Source organism: Mirounga angustirostris, unplaced genomic scaffold, assembly GCF_029215605.1.
Source record: "Mirounga angustirostris isolate CCGP_5_RB_7025 unplaced genomic scaffold, mMirAng1.0.hap1 SCAF_16, whole genome shotgun sequence".
NCBI classification, from domain to species: domain Eukaryota; kingdom Metazoa; phylum Chordata; class Mammalia; order Carnivora; family Phocidae; genus Mirounga; species Mirounga angustirostris.
Window position 1 is genome coordinate 26,782,255 of NW_026991724.1, and position 9,999 is coordinate 26,792,253.

General features: G+C 52.0%; 1 protein-coding gene across 8 annotated transcripts in view; it reads left to right on the forward strand.

Moving 5' to 3' along the window:
- CCDC102A (coiled-coil domain containing 102A) overlaps window positions 1–618 on the forward strand; it is a 37,197-nt gene extending 36,579 nt beyond the window's left edge. For all 8 annotated transcript variants that reach the window (XM_064580688.1, XM_064580689.1, XM_064580690.1 and 5 more), the window contains one exon: window positions 149–618. The gene's annotated coding sequence lies outside the window, so the exon portion shown is untranslated. The remainder of the gene's footprint in view (window positions 1–148) is intronic.
- The last annotated feature ends 9,381 nt before the right edge of the window (window positions 619–9,999 follow it).

The window sequence follows — 9,999 nt, forward strand, 5'->3', positions numbered from 1 at the left end:
AAGGAGACAGAGTGAACTGGAAGATGGAACAATAGAAATTGATCAGTTTGAACAACAGAGAAAGTAGACTGAAAAATAATAATAAAGAGGAACAGAGCCTCGGGGACTTGTGGGATTGTAACAAAATATTTAATACTTGTTTTATCAGAGTCCCAGAAGGAGAGGATAAAGAGGGCAGGTCTGAAAAAGTACTTGAAGATCATGGCTGAAAACTTCTCAAATTTGGTAAAGGATATAAACCTACAGATTCAAGAAGCTGAATGAATGCCAAAGAGGACAATCCAAACAAAGCCACTGAGAAACATCAAAATTAAACTTCTGAAAGCTCAAAGATGAAGGAAAACATCTTGAAAGCAGCCAGAAGAAAACAAGACCTTACATATAAGGGAAAAGCAATTGGAATGACAATAGATTTCTCATCAGAAACCATGGAGGCCAGAAGGAAGGGGCAAAATAATTTTTAAGTGCTAAAAGAAAAGAACTGTTAACCCAGAATCCCATACCCATTGGCAGTGTTCTTCAGGAATAAAAGAAAATCTAGACATTTTCAGATGAAGGAAAACTAAGAAAATTTATACCTACCCTAAAAAAAAAAAAAAAAAAACCCAAAGGGAATTCTCTAAACAGAAAGAAAACAACAAAGGAAGGAGCCTTAGAACATCTCCCAAGAGGGATGAAAGAACACAGTAAGCAAAAATGTGGGCAGGGGCGCCTGGGTGTCTCAGTTGGTTAAGCGACTGCCTTCGGCTCAGGTCATGATCCTGGAGTCCCGGGATTGAGTCCCGCATCGGGCTCCCTGCTCGGCAGGGAGTCTGCTTCTCCCTCTGACCCTCCTCCCTCTCATGCTCTCTGTCTCTCATTCTCTCTCTCTCAAATAAATAAATAAAATCTTAAAAAAAAAATGTGGGCAAATGCAATCATCTTTCTTTTTCTTCTTGAGTTTTCTAAACTATATTTGACAGTTAAAGCAAAAATTATTACACCACCTGGTGTGGTTCTAAAATATATAAAGAGAGGGGCACCTGGGTGGCTCAGTCGTTAGGCATCTGCCTTCGGCTCGGGTCGTGATCCCAGGGTCCTGGGATCGAACCCCGCATCGGGCTCCCTGCTCCATGGGAAGCCTGCTTCTCCCTCTCCCATTTCCCCTGCTTGTATTCCCTCTCTCACTGTGTCTCTCTCTGTTAAATAAATAAATAAAATCTTTAAAAAAAATAAAAATAAAAATAAAATAAAATACATAAAGAGAAAAACTTAAAAACAAATTATAAATTGGGAAGGGTAGAGTGACCTAAAGGGAGGTAAGATTTCTCTATTTCACTCAAACTGGCAAAATGATCATACCAGTAGACATCAAATTATAGACAATGCAATACCACAGCAACCACTAACAAGCTGTACAAAAAGATACGCTCAAAAACATAATAGGTAAACCGAAGTGGAATTGTAAGAACTATTCAAGTAACTCATGGGAAGGCATGAAAAAGAAAACACAAAAACAAAAAAAAAGAACAGACAAAACAGAAAATGAAACAGCAGATTGAAGCTCTAGCCTATCAAGAATTACACTAAATGCAAATGGTCTAAATACACCAGTTAAAAATTAGATATTTGCCAGACTGGATTAAAAACCACAACCAAATATATGCCCTCTCCAAGAGACTCACTTCAAATGTAATAATATAGGCAGATTGAAAATTAAAGAATGAAAGAAGTTGTATCATGAAAACACGAATCAAAGGAAAGCAGGAGTGATTATATTAATATCAGCTAAAGTAGACTTCAGAAGAAAAAAAAATTAGAGAAGGACAGTATACACTACTAAAAAGATCAATCTGTTGAGAAGATATAACAATTCTAAATAAGTATGTACCAAACAACAGACCTGCCAAATATGTGAAACAAAAACTGCTAGAACTTGGGGTACCTGGGTGGCTCAGTTGGTTAAGCATCTGCCTTCAGCTTAGGTCATGATCCCAGGGTGCTGGGATAAAGCCCCGCATTGGGCTCCCTGCTCAGCGGGGAGCCTGCTTCTCCCTCTGCCTCTAGCATTCCCCCTGCTTGTGTTCTCTCTCTTGCTCACTCTCTCTCAAACAAATAAAATCTTAAAAAAAACTAATAAAACTGAAGAGAAATAGGCAAATCCACAATAATAGTTGAAGACACCAATAGCCTTCTCTCAACTATTGATGGAACAACAAGTTAATCAGCAAGGATATAGAAAAACTCAGTGACACCATCACCAAATATCCAATCAATATTTATATGACAATCCACTCAAGAAATTAAATGCTTTTCTTCTAAGATTAAGAAGAAGGAAAGGATGTCAGGTCTCACTACTTTTACTCCACATAGTGTTGAAAATTCTAGCCAATGCAAAAAGGTAAGAAAAGGAAGTAAAAGACATACAGACAAGAAAGAAAGAGGGCGCCTGGGTGGCTCAGTTGGTTAAGCGACTGCCTTCGGCTCAGGTCATGATCCTGGAGTCCCGGGATCGAGTCCCGCATCGGGCTCCCTGTGGAGCAGGGAGCCTGCTTCTCCCTCTGACCCTCCCCCCTCTCATGTGCTCTCTGTCTCTCTCATTCTCTCTGTCTCAGATAAATAAATAAAATCTTTAAAAAAAAAAAAAGAAAGAAAGAAAGAAAACTCTCTATGTGAAGATGACATGATTATGTAGAGAATCTCACAATGATGCTGGAACAATTGGACATCCACAGGCTAAAGGGGAAAAACAACATCAACCTATGTCTTCTACCTCCTACAAAATTTAACTCAAGATGGATTGCAGACTTATATGTAAAACACAAAACTATTGAACTTTTAGAATAAAACAGGAAAGAATCTTTAGGATCAAGCACTAGGCAAAGAGTTCTTAGACTTGGCTTCAAAAGCACAATCCATCGAAGGGAAAGTTGATAATTTGGACTTCATTGAAATTTTCAAATTTTGCTTTGTGGAAGATCTTGTTAAGTGGATGAAAAGACAAGCTACAGACTGGGAGAAAATATTTGTAAAACACATACCCAAGAAAGGACTAGTATCTAGAATATATAAAGAACTCTCAAAACTCAACAACAAAAAAGCAAATAATCAAACTAGAATATGAACAAAAGACATGAAGAAATATTTCACTGAAGATGGCACACAGATGGCAAATTAGCACATGAAAAGATGTTCAACAACATCAACCATTAGGAATGCAAATTTAAACTGTAATGAGATATCATGACACATTTATCAGGATGGCTTTAAAAAAAAAAAGAAGAGAGGTAGTGACAACCATAAATGCTGGCAAGGATGTGCAGAAACGGGATCATTCATACATTGCTGGTAGGAACGTAAAATGGTATAGCCGTTCTGGAAAACAGTTTGGCAGGTGGTTTTTTTTTTTTTTAAGTAAACCCAATTACCATATGACCCAGTAATTGCACTCCCAGGCATTTATCCCAGAGCAATAAAGACTTATGTTTGCACGAAAACCTGTACATGAACGTTTATAGCAGCTTTATTCATAATAGTCCCAGACTGGAAACAACCCAAACGTTTTTCAATGGATGTATGAATAAACTGTGGTACATCCATATCATGGAATACTACTTGGCAGTGGAAGGAATGAACTATTGATACATGCAGCAACTTGGATGAATTTCCAAAGAATTATGCTGAGTGAAAAAAAGCCATTCCCCGAAGATCACATACTTACGATTCTAATTTTATAACATTCTGGAAATGACCGAAGTATAGAAATAGGGAACAGATTGGTGGTTGCCCGGGGTGAAGGAGGGGTGAGAGTGTGAGAGTGGGAGGGCAGTGGTTGTGGCTATAAAGGGCAACATGACAGATAGACCTTGGTGGGGATGGAAACGTTCCGTATCTTGACTGTTTCAATGTCAGTATCTGGGTTGTGATATTGTACTCTAACACAGATGTCACCATTGAAGGAAACTGGGTGAAGGTCCATGGATCTCTCTGCACTGTAGCTTACAATTTCATGTGACTCTTCAACTATCTCAAAACGTTTAATTAAAAAAAATCTTTAGGGGATGCCTGCTGAGTGGCTCAGATGGTTGGGCATCTGCCTTCGGCTCAGGTCATGATCCCAGGGTCCTGGGATCGAGCCCCACATCGGGCTCCCTGCTCAGTGGGGAGTCTGCTTCTCCCTCTCCCACTCCCCCTGCTTGTGTTCCCTCTCTCACTGTGTCTCTCTCTGCCAAATAAAAAAAATCTTTAGGTGACAATAGTTCACACAGAGAGTAGATTGGGTGAAAATGATGAAGATGGAGAAGGAAGATATATATAGAGAAAGAGAGCGCGCGCGCGCGCGCACACACACACACACACGAGCGAGCAGGGGGAGGGGCAAAGGGGGAGGGAGACAGGGAACCTCAAGCGGACTGCCTGCTGAGAGCAGAGCTACATGCAGGGCTCAGTCCCACGCCCCTGAGACCATGACCCAAGCTGAAATCAGTAGTGGGACACCTAACTGACTGAGCCACCCAGGCACTCCAAGAAGATTATTGTGAACACTTTTGTTGTGGGGATTGTTGGCCAAAAGTCCTCCAGAGGTTTCTGTCAAAAACAGTTTGCTGTAATGGATCAAGTCTGGGGGCTCTGTAGGCTGGGTTTTGAGGCAAAGCAGGTGGGGTCAAGTTTGGGAGATGCATGGGGAGTTCAGAAGGTCGAGACCCAGGCCAGCTTGGCCAGCAGGGACCAGTGCAGCTGCTTCCTCCCCTGGCCCTGTGGGGCTGGTTAGCTCAGGCCCAGGGTGGGAGGCTGCTGGGGGTCCTGGGGGCACCCTTGGTGGTCCCAGGCACCACAGTGACTATGCAGGGAAATGTTCAGGGAAAGGGAAGTAGCCCACTAAGAAGCTCCCTGGGCAAGCCTGGGCAAGGCTGAGGCCCAGTGTCTTAGAGGCAGGGGCATGGACGCCCCGGGTGAGTGCGGTGGTTCTTGGTTTCTCCATGCCTTAGGCCTATCTCTCTGAGGACACCTGGACCAGGCTTCCACCTGGAGGCATTTTCCTTTCTCAGGGTTCCTGTTGTCCAGCTGTGGCCTTTTGTTTCCTTGTTGTTGTTGTTTGTTTTGGGGGTTTTTTTTGGTTTGTTTTTGTTTTTTGGTGGGCAGCAAAGCAGGTTTATCGAGCAATAGCAAAGTGATGGTACAAAGCTCTGAGGAGGGGGGGACCTGAGAGCGTTGCCCTTTTGTTTTGTTTTGTATATTTGATCTAAAGCAGCCGGATAGCGTGCATCAGAATCACCTAGGAGCTTGATAAAAAACAGACTTGTGGGCACTACTCCCAGAGATTCTGATTTCACCTGGGGTGGGGCAGGGGGTTTGCATAGCTAATAAGTTTCAGAGTGATGCTGGTGATGATCCTTCTGGCCCCGGGAGCACACTTTGAGAACCACTGGTGTCCTGGGGTGCAGACAGGAAAACCAGAGGGGTGAGACCTTCCCTCCCCGGGAAGTTCCCTAGGTCCTCACCCCTGCTTGGCACAGCTGAGGGGGCCTGTGGTTGGGGATTCCAGCAGGCCAGCCACCGGACACCGCACGACAGGCCTGAGGGGCAGGAGGGGAGTGCGTGCGCTGGGGGGTGACACGGAGGAATGGGGTTTGGACTTAAGGCCAAAGTCTCAGGGGGACTGAGAATGGGAGTACTGGGTGTTTTGAGGGTAGAGTGGAGGCCAGAGGAGGGAGAGACTGTCAGACTGCTAGGGGGGCGGACCTGTGGGGTAGAGGTGCTGTTGACGCTACGAGTGTGTGTGTGGAGGGTTGGGGGGACCGCTGAGGAGGTTTTGGGGAGGCTGGGCTTGGAGGGACCTGGGAGTCCTACTGGGGATAGGGGAGCAATGGGTGTGTGCGCGCGCGTGTGATTCCTGAAGGAATTGGGGGTTGAGATTTGGGGGCTGGGAGCTGTTCTAGGGTTCAGCTTTCAGGGGCTGGGAGGCGATAGGAGGCTGGGACTGGGGACCCAGGGAGGGGCGGTGGGGCTGGGCAGGTTACCGAGGGCGAGCTGAAGGGGCGGCGCCGGCGAGCTGTGGGGGCCGGGGCGGAAGCAGGTGTCCCGCGGCTCGAAGGAATACGGCGGGGGCGGGCCTCGGGGCGGTGGGGCGGGGCGGGGCGGGGCGGGGCGCGACGCCGGCGGCGGGGGCAACGCAGTCGAGTCTCTGCCGGAGCCCCGCCGGGCGGCCGCGCCTCCCTCGCGCTCCACACCCGGAGCGGCGCCGCCACCGCCCCGCTGCCCCCGCCGGCCGCGCCGTGATGCGGGCATGAGCCTGGCCCGCCGCCCGCCGAGCAAGCGCCCCGGGCCCGGGCCTTGCCGCCCAGGTAACTTGGGGGGCGCGAGGCGGGGAGGGGGTCCTAGGCCGCGCCCGAGCCCGCGAGACCCTCGGCGACTCCAGCCCGGGAACTCTCCAAGCCCATGGGACCTACCTACCCTGTCGGCGGAGGGGCCCTCGGGGACCCGCCCGCAAAAGCGCCCCCTGGGCCGCCCGCCCCCACCCGGGACCCTGAAACTCTCCCCGAGCTCCACCTACCCCAGCTCTCCTCTCCAGGGGAGCCCAGGTCGGGGCCTGCCCTCACCCCTGCCCCACACAAGCTGGAGACGCCCAGACCCCTGTGCTCGCTGTTCTGGGCCTGCCATCCCCAAGGGGATATCCTAGCCCATCGCAGCCCCCATCCTCCCCACTTTCCTGCTCCCCATGGCCTGCTTTCTCTCTCAACTTCCCCAAATTCCAAGAGACTTCTCTACCCCAGCTGCAAAACTGCCCACCCGCACCTGCAAATGGTTGCTATCCTACAACTTAAACTCATGGCCAGCTCCCCTCTTTTCCTGGAACCTTCCTCCCCTGGCCCTGGGGGACTGCCCACCTTCTCCCCCGGAGCCCCCAAGGCCCTGCTTCCAGTTAAATGCTTTTTGTCACAGCAAAGAGGGATGCGCAGAGGCTGAGCACCTGGGTGACGTGGGCACCGGGTTTAGGGGGCTGCAGGTCAAGGGCAGTGAGAGAGGCCCAGCAGGATTCACGGCAGTGGTTAGAGGCTGGTCTTGTTTAGTGCGGATTCTCTTCTAGCCCCTGGCAGAGAGATGGGGCTCAAGCGCAGGCCATTTCTGCCCCCCTTCCAGGATGGGTTGTCAGGAGCTGTGCCCCCTCCCACCCCGTTGCTGACCTCTGTGTGCTTGGGTGCTGCCTACTTTTCAATCCTCCTTACCGGGCAGGACACCCTACCCTACAACTCTGACCAAGGTCGAGGCAGCCTGGCCAGGCCTGGACGCAGCGTCAGCAGTACTCTCTCCCCCGAGGCAGCTTTGAACTCAACTGGGTCTGGGGCCCGGCTGGTTCTCCAGGAACAACAGTTTGCTGGCCATGACGGTCAGCCCTGTGAAAGCCCTGGGACCCGGGGAAGTGGGAGCCCGTCGCTGCTTCCAGGCCTCTGGAAGTTGAGCTGGGTCCTGCCAGGTGGATATGAGTGGCGGTGGGAGGGAGGAGGAGGAGGACAAATCCTGGAGACAATGATGCTTTCAGTCCCCAATTATTGAGCACCTACTCTGCACTAGGCACCAGTCTGTGCACTGGGATGGAGCTATATATAAGTAGACAAGGCACTGATGTTCTAGAGTGTTCTAGGAGACAGAGAGTGGTCGAGCAGCAAAGGAAGAGATGAAGGAAGAAGACAACCCTATAGTGATGTGTGTGATGGAAGACAGTGAGGCTGGATGGAGACTGACTGGCAGGCTTCTTTGGCCAGGGTGGTCAGGGAAGGCTTCTCAGAGGAGGTGACGTTTGAGCTGAGACCTGAATGACGCGGTAGAATGAACCTTGGACCGTCTGAGCGAACAGTGTTGTAGGCGTGGAACAGCTAGTGCAGGGGTCCTGCGTGGGAAGGATTTAGGCATGTTGAGGAACGGATAGAAGGCGCCCATGCATACATTGCGGGGGGAGATGAGCCCAGAGCGTTGGGCGAGGGACCAGGAGAGAGCAGGGTGGCGTTGTGCGCCAGCATAGCATCACTTTCCTGACTTAAGGGCCCAGGACACCGTGGCTGTGCAGATGTTCCCTCCTCCCTCTGTTCCTCTCTGTCCAGATCTGTTTTTGCCACCCACCTGGGATGAGACCTGCCGTGTTAGGGGCGGTGGTTCCCCGTGAGGGGGTTTGCAGGGGTGGAGGCAGAGGGTAGGATGGGGGAATCCCATCCTGGCCCCTGATAAGCATCACGCTGGAGGGGAGAGGGCCCCAGTAGAGGTGATGGGAAATGTCCCTGGTGCCGCAGAGAATCTTGCCGATAGGATCTTTGCCGGGGGTGAGATGGCGAGATGACAGCGGGTGCAGGTAGGGCTGTCCCCAAAGCCCTGATAGGATCCTGTCTGTCCTGGGGTGGGGGGGCCCAGCCAGGCAGGCAGCTGCTCCTGCTCAGCCATTGCTTTGCCCACAGCAGCAAGTAGCGTCTGTCCCAGAGCCAAAGCCCCCAGGCAGAATCGAGGTGCAGGGAGGGCGTGCTTCTGCCCTAGGGGGTAGGTGGGCATGGGCCTTGTCCCCGCTGCTCTGCTGGGCACCGGGGAGTCTCCGTGCCCTTGCCCCGCAGGACCCCTGCCCTTCCTGGGGAGAGCTGGGGAAAGGGCCCTCTCTGGACAGGAGCCCTTAGTGGCCCGGCTCAGGGTGGGTCCTGTGTCTGGTTGAGCGGCCATGTTGACGCCGAGCTCGGAGGGGGGAATGGGGGCCCTGCTGGGCACTCTGCTTAGCTTTTCGGGGTATTCGGAGCTGAGCTCCCAGGCCCGAGACCTCAGGCCCTGAAGGAGTGGGGCATTCTTCCCGGCCACGAGCGGACTCGTGAGAGGCTGAGCAGGTGGGAGCTCAGCAGTGATGGGGAAAGTGGCCTCAGCCCTGTTCCTGGCCTTCCGAGCACCACGGAGCCACGCGCCCCGCCGGGGCCTCCCTCTCCAGCTCCACGCAGTGCAGTCCCTCAGGGGATGTGTTCGTGCTGGGTACCCCCCACGCCTGATCCCGCTGCCCGTCAGATTTGTGGGTCCACCTGTTGGCCTTTCCCCCTCCCTCCCTTACTCCCTTTTGCTGTAACCTGTGGCTCCCAGGCTGGGCCTTGGTCTTGCAAACTCCATTAGGGACTGAGTGTGGCCAGGTGAGCCGCCAAGCCCTTTGCTACCCAGGCTTCCCGTGTCAGCTTGCTCTTCCGCTGGTTTATTTCTGCGGGGCTGACTCTAGGGCCTGGGGCGTGGGCCTGCGCACAGGCGGACACGGCAGTGTGCTGAGAGCTTGGCATCACAGTCGCTTGGGAAGGTAGCCGGTCGGTGGAGCCGTGACAAGGGGCCTGCACTGGGCAGGTGGAAGGCTTGGTTATGGTGGTTTCACAGCCTTTAAAATAAAAGTAGCCTTAGTTTTCAAGGCAGAAGCTCTGGGTCCCAAGTGGGCAGACGATGCCCATGGATTTATTTCCTCTTTTAAAGTAGATGGGGAAACTGAGGCACAGAGAAGTGAAGTGGGTACCCAGAGCCGCCAGGCCGCTAGATTCACATTCCTGACTGTGCCACATCCCAGATTGCCTTGAGTGAACCCAGAGGCCTCGTGGCCAGCCTGCTGTCATCTTGGAGGGGAATTTTACGGAGGGGGGGTCCTCGCCGACTTTCCAGTCTCTGCCGGCCAGAGCCCAGGTGTGGCAGGGCTGCTTGGGGCCAGTGCTGGGGAGGGGAGCCTAGACCAGACTTTACAGGCGGAAAGCAGAGCCCTGGGGTGTCCCATCTGGGAGGGCCTTGGACCCCAGGGGGCTGGGCTAGCGGGAGTGAGTGGGCAGGGAGGCAGCTGAGGGTGTGCTGAAGAGGCTGTCAGGTGCAGGTGGGCTAGGGGAGCATTACCCTCTCCGCCCCTCCCCTTGTTTGTGTGTGCCCACTGGGGTAGGCCCATCTGTTCCTTGTTAGGGACTCAGCAGACAGTCCTTCGGGAGAGAATTAATGCCACGTTGCTGGCAGATACAGCAGCACGCCGGCCCCAGGGCT